Source organism: Gossypium hirsutum, chromosome A07 (assembly GCF_007990345.1).
Source record: "Gossypium hirsutum isolate 1008001.06 chromosome A07, Gossypium_hirsutum_v2.1, whole genome shotgun sequence".
Classification (NCBI taxonomy): domain Eukaryota; kingdom Viridiplantae; phylum Streptophyta; class Magnoliopsida; order Malvales; family Malvaceae; genus Gossypium; species Gossypium hirsutum.
In genome coordinates this window covers 74,071,853-74,087,360 of record NC_053430.1, presented here as the reverse complement: position 1 = coordinate 74,087,360, position 15,508 = coordinate 74,071,853, and the positions used below count along the sequence as shown (strand labels likewise).

Sequence of the window (15,508 nt, the reverse complement as noted above, 5' to 3'; positions counted from 1 at the left end):
GGTTGATATTCTATGCATGCTCTTCCTCCATTCGAATCGCACCTCAACACTAGATGTACCTGAATAGAACTACACAAACTGTCAATCTTTTTGTTTAAGAGTTCTACTTGGTTAGATAGCATAGTAACCGCGCCAAGATTGAAAACACCGGCTGCTGTTGCCGGCTTTGTTCTAATAACTTGCCACTAATAGTTATTCAGTGACAACTCCTCAATAAATTCATAAGCCACCTCAGGTGTCTTATTATTGATAGTTCCTCTAGCAGCTGCATCAATCATTTGTCGAGTCGAAAGATTTAGGCCATTATGAAACGTTTGAACATGTTACCAAAGCGATAACCCATGGTGAGGACACCTTCTCAAGAGGTCCTTGTATCTCTTCCATGCATCGTAGAGTGTTTCTAAATCTATCTGCACAAAGAAAGAGATATCATTATGTAATTTAGCCGCTTTAGCCGGTAAGAAATATTTTAATAAAAACTTTTCGGTCATTTGTCCCCAAGTAGTGATTGACCCCCCGTGGCAATGAGTTCAACCACTGTTTAGCTTTGTTTCTCAATGAAAAAGGGAATAATCAAAAAGGAATGGCATCATCAGAAATGCCATTAACTTTAAATGTATCACATAGTCCCAAAAAGTTTGCCAAGTGAGCATTGGGATCCTCGTCCTGCAAACCATCAAACTGAACAAACTGTTGTATCATTTGAATTCTGTTAGGTTCTAGTTCAAAAGTATCTGTGGCTGCAGCCGGTCTAACTATGCTCGATTCAGTTCCTGTTAAAGAAGGTTTAGCATAATCATACATAATGCGCGGAGCAGGATTCTGATTAACAGCAATCGCAGGAGGTAGCGGATTTTCTTAGTTTTCAACCACTCTTCGGTTGTGGTTGAAGTATCGTCCTCTTGCTTGTTGTCTGTGTATCTTAGGCTTCGCCTTATTTCTCTACGATTTCTGTGAACTGTGCGGTCGATCTCACCGTAAAAAATTAGTGATCCTAACGGGTTTCTTCTGGTCATAAGCTAGAAAAACTTGTCATAATAAAATAAGAGAAAAATTAGAAAAGAAAATAAAAATTTAAATTGTAATAAAAGTAAAGTGGCTAAAGTAATAAAAATTGAGTTTTCCTAATATCCTAGTTCCCCGGAAACGGCGCTAAAAACATGATGCATGATATTCGTAACAGGTTTTAAAGATTTATAAATGAAACGTTCTTGAGACTAACTTATTATCACGATCAAGGCAAGTGTACCTATCGAACAGTAGTATAGTTCAGCAAGACCAGATTGTCGAACCTAAAAAAACTATGAGTACTAGTATTTACTTTTTATTATCTAGCCTAAAATTTAAGAGGTTTGGTTGTCTAAACTAATTACTAACTAAGAATGCACAGAAAGAAAAACTTGGGAAAATACTTTTGGGAAAATTCAATTTATTGAGACAATACCTAAGGACAAATCCACGTAGACTTCACTTGTTATTTGACTCTGAATCAGACGATTTATTCATTTGACTTGATCCATAGAAATCCCTACGTTATATTATTATCTCTCTCGAGACTAATAACATCTAACCCTAGGTTGAATAATTGAAATCTCTTTCTAATTAACACCTTAGAATTGTATTAACACGATCTATGGATTCCCTTATTAGGTTTCACCCTAATCCGGTAAAATCTTGTCACCCTATCTCTAGGCGCGCAATCAACTCCGCTTAATTATGACAAATTTACTCTTAGACAGTGCCTATTCCTCCTCTGAATAATAGCTTAACTTGAATCAATATCCCGGAATATCAAAACAAGAATTAAGAACACATAATTAAGAATAAGTCAAATATTTATCATACAATTCAGATAGTAATAACAAGATCTGTCTTAGGTTTCATTCCCCTTAGGTATTTAGGAGTTTAGTTCATAATTATGAAAGAAAACATCTCAAAAACATAAAGATAACAAAAATAAGAAACCCAAAACTCCTGAAGGAACTTGAAGGGAGTTCTCCAGTCTTTATGATGAATCCGACTCTTGAGGTGGATCAATAAGCTTTCCTTGAGTAATTCCTTACTTCCTACTCTGCATCCCCCTTTCTAAGTGCCTTTTCAAGTGTTTAAATAGGCCTTTGAATGCCTAAGGGCCCTCAAAATTGGCCTTTTCCAAATTGTACTAAACTTGGGTTCGGCAGGGACATGCCCGTGTGACATGCCATGTGCGATTACTAACGGCCGTGGTCAGGGCTGTTAAATGGGCACGGGCGTGTGATCCACCCGTGTAAGTCGTGCTTCGATCCTACCAAATTGACACGGCCGTGTGACACGCCCGTGTGAGGAAGTCCAGGCCATGTTGTTTTCCCATGTAGGTCCATTTTCCCCGTTTTCGGCCCGTTTCTCGCTCCTTTTACTCTCCTATGCTCTCCTAAGTATAAAACATGAAATTAAAGGATTAGGAGCATCGAATTCACCAAATCTAAGGAGAAACCATCCATAAATGTGTTAGGCATAGGGTAAAAATATGTATAAATTGCAGTTTATCAGTTGCACTAAAACCGTTGCTTTGGTCAACAATGCCTTTAGTTGCTCAAAACTCTGCTGACATTTTTCCGTCCATTCGAACTTGACATCTTTTTGTAACAACCTCATCATCAAGGTAGCAATCATGGAGAATCCTTTCACAAATCGTCCGTAATACCTGATCAAACCTAGAAACCTTCTAACCTCAATTACATTCCTCGACGGTTTCCATTCAACAATAGTCGAAATCTTACTCGGGTCAACTCTAATACCATCACCCGAAACAATGTGGCCCAAAAACCTGACTTCTCGAAGCCAAAATTCACTTTTATTGAACTTAGCATATAGCTACTTGGCTCTCAAAATTTCCAAAACCATTCTCAAGTGCTCAGTATGCTCAGTCTCATCACGAGAAAAACTCAGGATATCATCAATAAAAACAACCACAAATTTATCCAAGTATGGTTGGAAAATACAGTCCATTGAATCCATAAATACAGCAGGCGCATTCGTTAAACCAAAAGGCATAACCAAAAATTCATAGTGACCATACCTCCTTCGAAATGCAGTTTTCGGCACATCGGACTCCTTAACTCTCAACTGGTAGTAACCAAGCCTCAATTCTATCTTTGAAAACACTGTGGCTCCCTTCACTTGATCAAACAAATCATTGATTTTTGGTAAGGGATACTTTTTCTTTATGGTTACCTTATTGAGTTGTCGGTAGTCTATACACAAGCTCAATGAACCATCCTTCTTCTTGACAAATAGTACCGGTGCTCCCCACGGAGAACAACTAGGTCTCGCAAAACCTTTATCCGTTAACTCTTGTAACTAAACTTTCAACTCCTTTAACTCCGTAGAGCCATCCTATACAGAGCGATCGAAATAGATGCAGTACCAGGAACTAACTCAATACCAAACTCATCTTCCCTAATAGGATGCAATCTTGGCAACTCTTCCAAAAACACATCCGGATACTTACATACTACCGACACTAATTCAATTTTTAACTCAGACTCTTTTGTGTTCAACACAAAGGCAAGATAAGCTTCATAACCCTTTCTTATACATTTCTGAGCAGTCATAGAAGAAATCACTACAAGCAAGCTATCTGATTCATTTGGTTCAACCCAAATAACATCACCACTTTCACATTTCAATTCAATGATTTTCCTTCCACATTTTACTACTACATCATGTATGGTCAACCAATCCACACCAAGTATTATATCAGATTCATCAAATGGCAAAAACATGAGATTAGCTAGAAAACAATGACCTCAATCATTAAAGGGTAATTCTTACATACTTTGCAAACTATCACATGCTTGCCTAGAGGGTTCGACACTTTTATCACAAATTCTATAGACTCAACGAGCATATTCATGCTAGACACCAATTTCACACAACAATATGAATGGGTAGATTCTGAATGAATCAAAGCAATAACAGAAGTATCATAGAGAGAAAAAGTACCCGTAATCACATCAGGGGATGAAGTTTCTTCGCGAGCGCGAATGGCATAAGTCCTCGCAGGTCCTCTACCCTCGGGTCTCCCAGCTGGATCTTTAGGTTCACTCTTACTACTCACTCCATTTCCCGGATTCTTTTGTGGTCTCCCTCTAGAAGTTGCATTGCCCGATCTTGCACTCTAAAATTTTTCCTTTTCAAACGTCTCAAGACAATCCTTGATAAAATGATCATGTGAACCACACTTGAAACATGCCCGGCTATTCATCCAGCATTCACAAGGGGTGACGTCTACCACAATGTTGGCACTCAGGTCTATTAGGTCGAGCGTTACCCACACTCGCTATCGAAGTAGTTTGACCCTTATGGTTTGAATACTATTTCCCATGGTTTCTATTTCAAAACCCAACTAAAACACTCGATCAAGTATTAAACTCTCTTGGTTTCTTAGTTCAGGACTGAAATGATTTACCCATCTGTCTCTTCTTTGAATCTTGATACTCTAACTCAGCTTTTCTCTTCTCTTTAGCCAATTCCTGGGCCTTACAAGCTCTCTCTACGAGCACAATAAATTCCCTCAGTTCAAGCGTACCACCAACAATCGGATTTCTTCGTTTAACCCATCTTCAAATCTTTTTCACATGATGGCCTCAGTTGATACACATTCTTGAGCGTATTTGCTCAGTCTCACAAACTCATGCTCATATTTTGTTACCATTACTCGGCCCTATTTTAACTCGAGGATTCCTTTCTCTTCTGATCAATAAACCTTTCACTAATGTACTTCTTACGGAATTCTTCTTGGAAAAATTCTCAATTAATTCTCCCCCTTAGTACCACCGACACAACGGTGTTCCACCACTGATAAGCCGAGTCTCTCAGGAGGGACACAACACATCTCATGCATTCCTCAAGTGTGCATGATAACTTATCAAATGCTCTAATGGTATTCTCAAGCCAGAATTCTACCCTCTCAGGGTTATCATCTTTACTGGCTCGGAACTCTTTGGCTCTTTGTTTTTGAATCTTATCAACTGGAGGTCTATTCAATCCCATGAAGTCCATAACTTGGGGTGTTATGAGGATAGGTTGAGGAATCGGTGAGGGTGGAGGGGGTTGGGAATTCGGGTTCGTTCGAACGAACTCTGTATACCAGGATTTCATCATATGGAGAAAGGCTTCCCTAGCCTCATCTCCTCCTCCTTGACTCACAGTCACGGGTCTACTCTCAACTGGCGCTGCCTCTTGAGCGGGAGCTGGCGCATTACTTTCTACATCATCAACTTCAGCTTGATTGGGATCCATTACTATATGAAAACACTATTTAAAAAGGTCAGGAGTAGTCACACTATCATAAGTTACTTATGGCATGTATAGCTAGACTCGCACATATACTACGTTAGTCCGAGAATCGACTAAATCATAGTTTTGACACCACTAAATGTAACACTCCTTACCCATATCCGATGTCATGACAAGGTTTGAGGCATTACCAGACTTAAACGTAAATAAACATACAATACGGAGTTGTAAAATTTCATTCAAATTAACTACATTCATACATATGCATGTTGTCCCTGATATGGGCCTATGAGGTCCAAAACATACATCAAGAGTAGTCCGAGACTACATCAAGAACTTTAGAAAACTTTAGGAAACTTAGAAGAATGTAACACCCTTTACCCGTATTCGATGCCGGGACAGGGTACGACGCATTACCGAACTTAAGCAGAACCAAACGTACAAAACTGGGCCACAAATTTTCATTCAAACTAAAACCAATCAATTAAAGTCAACTTATCCCTATTATGGACCTACGAGGGCCGAAACATACATCATTAGCCATCCGGGACTAAACCAAAAACTCACAAAAATTCTAAGAAAATTTCTAGGTTAAAGCCTCACACGCCTGTGTGGAAGCAATGCACACGCCCATGTGCTTGGGGACATGCCAATGTCCTACACCCACGTGGAATTATTGGATTTATTTTCCAATTCGAACCTACAGGGGTTTTCACACGGTTGAGCACATGTCTGTGTTCCTCACACGGCCTGGGACATGCCCGTGTGGTAGTCCGTGTGATTTTAGCGAGCATTCTATTTATGACATCATCATACAAATTTGAGGCACACGGCCAAGCACACGCCCATGGCCAGAGGCCGTGTCCTCTACACGATTGAGACACACGGTCGTGTCTCTTCCAGTGTGTTTACTACTATGCATGTTAACCTAAAATTCAAGGTGCAGGGGACACACGGCCGAATGACACGCCAATAGGGCTGAACCTATGTCACACACGGCCTAGACACATGCCTGTGTGTCTACCCGTGTGGACCATTTAGAGGCTACTCTCCAGGCCATTGGTCACCCTTAAACAATCATACACTTCCATATGTTCAATGGCATATCCCATGATATATTTAGACACTTAAACATGCAACATTATAGCATCACTATGACCCATTCTCATACTAGTCCATTAGTATTCACACAACCATATCTTTTAGTCATTCCACACCAATTTCATGGTTTACCATATTCCTTATTGTCAATCCATTATGCGTGCTAAATCATGCAACCACATACTAGCAAATAAATAGTCATCCATCAAACCAACCCATACACATCTTAGAAAGCATGCAAAGGTAAACTTAAGGATACATCCCAATCATTAATATGGACCAAATCACATGGCCACATACAAAATAATCAATGCCCAAATAAGCCATTACACTTGGCTACTTCAATATGACACATATATATAAAATAAACAAGTTTTCTATACATGCCATGACCAAAATAATTGAACCCTTTTATACCAAAAATTCTTGAAGTTAGTGTGATCCAAGCTCTGATGTCTCCCGATCCTTTGAGCTTAACGTATCTAAAGAGAAGGGAAAAGAGAGGAGGGTAAGCTATAAAGCTTAGTAAGTACACATAGAAATAATCTACATTTTGCAACTATTGATAATCTAAGCATAATTACTTATCTATTATGATACTTTTCATCATGCCATATGTATACTTACCTTCCTTATTCATATGCACATGCTTATCCAAATACATATCTTTCATAATATCATCATATACTAAGTCCTCATAGGGTTTTAGCACATACTTGTGCCATCTTGCACACATGTGGCTTACTTAAATTTTACTTTTAGAATTCATATTACGTTACCCGTTAAACGCTTGGAATATGATTCAGACACACGGAAGAAATGCATAGAAGTACCTGAACGTAGCCTTGGCTACCTGATAGAAGATGCACTGAAGTGCCTCATATCACAGAATCACATGCCACTCTCAACGGGGCTACTCAAAGAGCTAAGAGAGTATCCAAACACAACTCAAGATACCCAGACCCGGACCCTAGCATGTATCACATATTAAATGAGCTCATAACTCACATGACTATCCTAGTGACATGTCACTTGTATCCTCAACTATTCCTAAGGTTCAAACGAGATTTTAGACTTCCAGACCTTTACCGAACGTACTCGCATAAAGGTTTCTTTCATATGTCCAACGTCTCATAATCATATAGCAAAGCATCAAAGCATGTTATATTATCAACATAGCCAAATAAGCATATTAAGCATACATGTATCAACAAATCATTTAATAACAATAATTAATATATTTATTTTCATATGTACTTACCTCGGTACAAAATATTAGAAATGAGCCTAAACCTCGTAAACCTTGGTCTTTCCCCGATCAAGGCCCGTATCTCGATTCTCTTGATCTATAATACCAAATTTATCTCGTTTAATGCATACATTACTCAAAACGATCCAAAATTCATACTTGGGTAAAATTACTATTTTACCCCTATACTTTCATATATTTGCAATTTAGTCCCTAGGCTCAGATAATACAATGTATGGGATTTATACCGAACATTTTGCATGTTCATAACAGCCCATATTTTCCTTCCTTTCACATTTTTCTACCCTTTTCTACAACTTTTACAAAACAGTCCTTAAAGCCCTTTTCATGAAAATCTACTTAGTAAAAGTTGTTTACCACCCTTTAAACTCTCATATCCCTCCATAAATCATCAAAACATAAGCTTCTCATGCATGGGTAAATTTCTAAACATGAACCCTAGCATGAAATATGGGTAGAAATAGAGATAGTAAATTACTGGGATTTCAAAAATACGAACAACATTAAAAACGGGTCTTGGGAGCACTTACTATAGAGCTTAGAAAGCTTGAAAACCCTAGCTATAGAGAACCCTAAAATTTTGGTAGCAACATGGAGAGAACGAGCTGATTTTTGACTTATTTTCCCTTTTTATTTCATTAATATACCAAATGACCAAAATGTCCGTAATGCATTTCCTTTAAATTTTTCCATACAAGCCCATTTTTGTCCAAAAACTTAGAAATTGGGAAAATTGCTCTTTAAGACCTCCTAATTAATAATCCAAAGCAATTTTATACAAATTTCTTCTAAAACACAACTTTTACAACTTATTCAATTTGGTCCCTAATTTCCAATTGGACACCTTTACTTAGAATTTCTTCATGAAACCTTGACACATGCATATATTCATATTCTAAATCTCATAAAAATCATAAAAGCAATATTTTAATGTCAAATTTGTGGTCCCAAAACCACTATTCTGACTAGGCCTTATTTTAGGATGTTACATTTCTCCCCTTAGGACTTTCGTCCTCAAAAGTCTTACCAGTAAACAGGTTTGGATATTGACTTCTCATAGACTCCTCTGGTTCCCAAGTGGCTTCTTCAACCCCATGTCTATGCCATAATACCTTCACAAGGGCAATACTTTTGTTGCTCAGTTGCTTAACTTCCCTGGCCAAAATCTTAACCGATTCCTCACTGTAAGTCATGTCCGGTAGAATTTCAACCTCTGTCGGGGTAATCACATGTGAGGGGTCTGATTTATATCGATGTAACATGGATACATGAAACACGTCATGGATCTTTTCCAACTCTAATGGCAGAGCTAAGCGATAGGCAATCGGTCCTATTCTCTCGGTAATCTCATAAGGCCCAATAAAATGAGGACTTAATTTGCCTTTTCTACATTATCTTAAAACCTTTTTCCAGGGTGATACCTTCAAGAACACTTTGTCACCCACTTGATACTCAATTTCTTTTCTTTTCAAATCCGCATATGATTTCTATCTATCCAACGCTACTTTTAAACAATCTTGAATCACCTTAACTTTATCCTTGGTTTCTTTGATCAAATCAACTCTAAAAACTTTATTTTCCTTAAGCTCTATCCAGTACAAAAGAGTTCGACACTTTTGGCTGTATAATGCCTCATCAGGTGCCATCCTTAAACTAGACTGATAACTATTGTTGTAAGCAAATTCAAGCAAAGGTAGATAATTTTCCCAACTACCTTGAAACTCAAGAACACAACATCTAAGAATATCTTCAAGTGTCTGAATTATTCTCTCAGATTGTCCATCAATTAATGGGTGGAAAGCAGTACTAAAATTTAGTTTCGTTCCCAAAGCCTCTTGCGACCTTTTCCAAAATCACGACGTAAATCTCAGATCTCTATCCGAAATAATCGACAATGGCACACCATGAAGTCTAACAACCTCTGAAATGTACAAATTGGCTAACTTATCTAGAGAATAACCTGTGCATACTGATATAAAATGGGTCGATTTAATCAATCTATCAACTATCACCCAAATAGCATCTCTCTTTCTTGGAGTCACTGGCAACCCGGTCACGAAATCCATAGTGATCTAATCCCTTTTCCACTCAGGGACCACAATAGGCTGAGTAAACCGGGGGGTACTTGATGTTCAGCTTTAACTTGTTGACAAATCAAACATCTTGTTACAAATTTTGAGATATCTCTTTTCATGTCATTCCACCAATAAACTTTCTTCAAGTCATTGTACATCTTGGTACTTCCCGGATGAACTGACATATGATTGTTATGTGCCTCGTGTAAAATAGTCTGGATCAACTTGGCATTCTTCGGAACATAGATTCTTCCCTGAAATCTCAAGTATCAATCAGAGTCAGTCTGAAAGTTGGGTTTTCTGGTTTCTTCACACTGAACTTTCTTAGCTTGTAATTCCTCATTGGATTTTTGAGCTTCATAAATCTGACGAAAAAGAGTCAGCCTAGCTCTCAATTCAGCTAAAATGGAACCATCATTATATAAGATCATCTGTGTATTCATTTCCCTCAAATTGAATAGAGACTTCCTGCTGAAAGCATCGGCGACGACGTTCGCCTTCCCTAGATGATAATCAATTATAATCTCATAATCTTTTAACATTTCCAACCATCTCCGTTGTCTTAAATTCAAATCTTTTGGAGTCATCAAATACTTGAGGCTCTTATGATCGATATAGACATGGCATTTTTCCTCGAACAAATAATGGTACCAAATCTTCAAGGCAAACACTATGGCGGGCAATTCCAAATCATGAGTTGGATAATTCTTCTCATGAGGTTTCAGCTGTCTCAAATCATAAGCTACAACTTTTTCTTATTGCATAAGCACACATCCTAGTCCATCAAGGACGCATCGTTGTAGATTACAAATTCTTTCCCTGGTTCCAGTTGTACTAGCACTGGCGCCTCGGTTAATAGCATTTTCAACTTTTCAAAGCTTTGTTGGCACTTTTTTGTCCACTCAAACTTAACATTCTTTTGCAGCAGTCTCATCATAGGAGTGGCTATCATAGAAAATCCTTTTACAAACCTTCGGTAATAACCGGCTAAGCCCTAACTTCGATTACATTCCTTGGAGGCTTCCATTCAAAAATGGCAGAAATTTTACTAGGATCAACCCGAATACCATCACTGGAAACAATGTGGCCTAAGAATCTAACATCCTGAAGCCAACACTCACTTTTACTGAACTTGGCATATAATTGCTTATCCCTCAAAGTCTGCAAAATGATCCTCAGATGTTCAGCATGTTCTGTCTCATCTCTAGAGTAAATTAAAATGTCATCTCTGAACACTACAAGTATGGACGAAATATTCTATTCATCAAATCCATAAACACAGCCGGAGCATTCGTCAATCCAAAAGGCATAGCAAGGAATTCGTAGTGACCATACCTTGTTCTAAAAGCAGTCCTAGGTACGTCTGTCTCCTTAACTCACAACTGGTAATAACCAGACCTCAATTCTATCTTGGAAAACATGTTTCTCCTTTTAGCTGATCGAAGAAATCATCAATTCCTGGCAATGGATATTTGTTCTTAACTCTTACTTTATTAAGGTGCTGGTAATCAATACACAATCTCATAGAACCATCTTTCTTCTTTACGAATAACACGGGAACACCCCAAGGTGAAAAATCGAGTATCGTAAAGCCCTTGTCAACCAATTCTTGCAACTGTGACTTTAATTCCCTTAACTCCATCAGAGCCATCCTATACGGAGTAATAGAGATAGGTGCAGTCCCTGGCATTAACTCAATACCAAATTCAACTTCCCTGACCAGGGGTAAACCTAGCAATTCTTTGGGGAACACATCCGCTAACTCACATACAACAAGTACTGATTCGACTTTCAACTCAGATTCTTTTTGTATTCAACACATAAGCTAGATATGCTTCATATCCTTTTCTCATACATTTCTGAGCGGTCATTAAAGAAATTACGATTGGCAAGCCACTAACTTCATTTGATCCGACTCAAAGGACTTCACCATTCTCATGTCTCAAATCCATAACTTTATGTTTACAATCTACTATAGCACCATGAAGTGTCAACCAATCCATACCCAATATAACATCGAATTCATCAAATGACAACAACATCAAGTTAGCCGAAAAATGTACCAGTGATTACGTCAGGCAAGGATGCTTCTTCACGTGCTCGTATGGCATAGGCTCTAACTGGAGCCCCAACCTTAGATCGTACAGTTGTCTCTTGTGTCGTATTTTTGCTGCTAGCTCTAGTACCGACACTTTTTAGGGGTCTCGCCTTTGAATTCGAACCACTTTGTCTTGCATTTTGAAATCTCTCATCTGTCTCGAGATAATCCTTAATAAAGTGGTCTTAAGAACCACATCTATAACACGTCCCATCATTCCTCCTACATGAGCCTAGATGACGTCTTCCGTAGTATTCACACTCATGTCAACAAGGTGTAGCATCTCCTACGCTAGCTACAGATGTAGTTTGAGTCCGAAAACCCAAACTTTGCTTCTTACGATCTCTATGGGAGCGTCCTGCCGATGCATAAGAATAAGAATACACATCTTTAAATTTCTTAGACTGAGTTGGGGTCGATCTATTCAACATTCTCTTTCGCATATCTTTAGCTTCTAACTTAGCTTTCTTCTTCTCCCTTGTTAATTGTTTAGCCTTACATGCCCGTTCAACGAGCACAACAAATTCCTTTAGTTCAAGGATGCTCATTAACACCCTAATATCCTCATTAAGTCCATCCTCAAACCCCCTACACATCTTAGCCTAAGTGGGCACACATTCTCGGGCATACTTACTAAGCCGGACGAACTCTCGTTCATATTCGGTAACTGACATGTGACCCTGTTTAAGTTCAAGAAATTCCTTATGTTTTTGGATGATAAAACTTTCGCTAATATACTTCTTCCGGAATTCCTCCTGAAAGAAGTCCCAAGTAACTGCCTCCTTAGTAACAACAGAAATCAAAGTCTTCCACCAATGGTAGGCATCATCCTTCAACAACGAAATAGCAAACTTCAAACGGTCTTTAGGTGTACAAGACAGTTCATCTAACACCCGAATAGAATTCTCGAGCCAAAACTCGGCTCTTTAGGTGTACGGACGAACTCAGCATACAAATCATTCATCATTTGGAAGAAAGCCTCTCTAGCCTCCCCCCTTGGCTCACGTTACGAGTCTACTTTCTTCAGGCACAATGATAAACCGTAATTTATACATATTTTTACCCCATGCCTAACGCATTTATGGATGGTTTCTCCTTAGATTGGTGAATTTGATGCTCCTAATCCTTTAATCTAATGTTTTATACTTAGGAAAGCATAGGAGAGTAAAAAGAGCAAGAAAGGGCCGAAAATAGAGAAAATGGACTTACATAGGAAAACAAGACGGCCTAGACTTCCTCACACGGGCATGTCACATGGTCGTGTCAATTTGGCAGGATTGAAGCATGATTTACACGGGTATACCACATGCCCGTGCCCATTTAACAGCCTTGACCACAGCCTTCAGTAATCGTACACGGGCGTGTTACATGGGTGTATCCCTGCCAAACCCAAGTTGAGTCCAATTCGAAAAAGGCCAATTTTTAGGGCTCTTAGGCATTCCAAAGCCTATTTAAACACTTGAGGAGGCACTTAGGAGAGGAGGATGTAGAGTAGGAAGCAAGGAATTACTCAAGGAAAGCCGATTGATCCATCTCAAGAGCCAGATTCATCATCAAGACTGTAGATCTCCCTTCAAGTTCTTTCAAAAGTTTTTGGTTTTCTTATGTTTTGTTATCTTTATGTTTTTGAGATGTTTTATTTCATAAGTGTGAACTAAACCCTAAACACCTAAGGGGAATGAAACCTAAGACAGATCTTGTTATTACTATCTGAATTGTATGATAAATATTTGACTTGTTCTTAATTATGTGTTCTTAATTCTTGTTTTGATATTCCAGGATATTGATTCAAGTTAAGCTCTTATTCAGAGGAGGAATAGACCCTGTCTAAGAGTAAATTTTTCATAATTAAGCGGATTTGGTTGTGTGCCTAGAGATAGGGTGACAAGATTTTGTCAGATTACAGTGAAACCTAATAAAGGAATCCATAGATCGAGTTAATGCAATTCTAAGGTGTTGATTAGAAAGAGATTTCAATTATTCAACCTAGGGTTAGACGTTATTAGTCTCGAGAGAAATAATAATATAACTTAGGGATTTCTACAAATCAAGTCAAATGAATAAATCGTCTGATTCAGAGTCAAATAACAAGTGGAGTCTAAGTGGATTTGTCCTTAGGTATTGTATCAATCAATCAAATTTTACTAAAAGTATTTTCCCAAGTTTTTCTTTTTGTGCATTCTTAGTTGGTAATTAGTTTAGACAACCAAACCTCTTAAATTTTAGGCTAGATAATAAAAAGGAAGTAAATACTAGTACTCGTAGTTCCTTTGGATTCGACAATCTGGTCTTGCTGAACTATACTACAGTTCAATAGGTACACTTGCCTTAATCGTGATAATAAGTTGGTCTCAAGAATGTTTCATTTATAAATCTTTAAAACCTGTTACGAATATCACGCATCAAGTTTTTGGCGCCATTGCCGGGGAACTAAGATATTAGGAAAACTCGATTTTTATTACTTTAGCCACTTTACTTTTATTACAATTTAAATATTTATTTTCTTTTCTAATTTTTCTCTTATTTCCTTCTGACAGGTTTTTCTAGTTTATGACTAGAAGAAACCCGTCACGACCACTACTTTTTGACGGTGAGATCGACCGCACAGTTTGTAGACACTGGAGAGAAATAAGGTGAAGCCTAAGATACACAGAGGATGAGAAAGAGGACGATTCTTCAACCACAATCGAGGAGATGACTGAAAACCAAGAAAATCTGCTACCTCCTGTGATTGCAGTTAATCAGAATCCTACTCCATGCACTATGTATGATTATGCTAAACCTTCTTTAACAGGAACTGAATCGAGCATAGTTAGACCGACTGTAGCCACAAATACTTTTGAACTGAACCCTAACACAATTTAAATGATACAACAGTTTGTTCAGTTTGATTGTTTGTAGGACGAGGATCCCAACGCTCACTTGGCAAACTTTTTGGAACTATGTGATACATTTAAAATTAATGGCGTTTCTGATGACACCATTCGTCTTCAGTTATTCCCTTTTTCATTGAGAAACAAAGCTAAACAGTGATTGAACTCGTTGCCCCGGGGGTCAATCACTATTTGGGAACAAATGACCAAAAAGTTTTTAATAAAATATTTTTCTCCAGCTAAAATGGCTAAATTACGTAATGATATTTCTTTCTTTGTGCAAATGGATTTAGAAACACTCTACGATGCATGGGAGAGATACAAGGACCTCTTGAGAAGATGCCCTCACCATGGGTTACCGCTTTGGCTACAGGTTCAAACCTTTCATAATGGTCTAAATCCTTTGACTCGACAAATGGTTGACACAGCTGCTGGCAGAACCATCAATAATAAGACACCTGAAGATGCCTATGAATTTATAGAGGTGATGTCACTGAATAACTATTAGTGGCAAGTCATGAGGACAAAGCCAACAAAAACAGCCGACGTTTCTAACATCGATACAGTCACCATGCTCTCTAATCAGTAGAACTCTTGAATAAGAAAATTGATGGTTTCCTTAGTTCTTCACAGGTTCACCCAGTAATGCAATGTGAAACAAGTGGAGGCAGATCAAGCAGTTCAGAATACCTACCTTATGGCCACAACACGGAGAACGAACAGTTAAATTACATCAGTAACAATCCTCAATCTCAGAACAATCCCTATAGCAATACTTACAATGCAGGTTGAAGGAACCACCCTAATTTTT

At 38.3% G+C, this 15,508-nt stretch overlaps 2 non-coding genes across 2 annotated transcripts; one reads left to right on the top strand and one right to left on the bottom strand.

The window, feature by feature from the left end:
- Window positions 1–336: 336 nt before the first annotated feature.
- Window positions 337–442, top strand: LOC121204314 (small nucleolar RNA R71). Its single transcript, XR_005899242.1, has one exon. It is a non-coding gene; the product is annotated as a small nucleolar RNA R71 (small nucleolar RNA).
- Window positions 443–14,947: 14,505 nt separating this feature from the next.
- Window positions 14,948–15,054, bottom strand: LOC121204171 (small nucleolar RNA R71). The gene has a single exon (XR_005899100.1). It is a non-coding gene; the product is annotated as a small nucleolar RNA R71 (small nucleolar RNA).
- Between the last annotated feature and the right edge of the window lie 454 nt (window positions 15,055–15,508).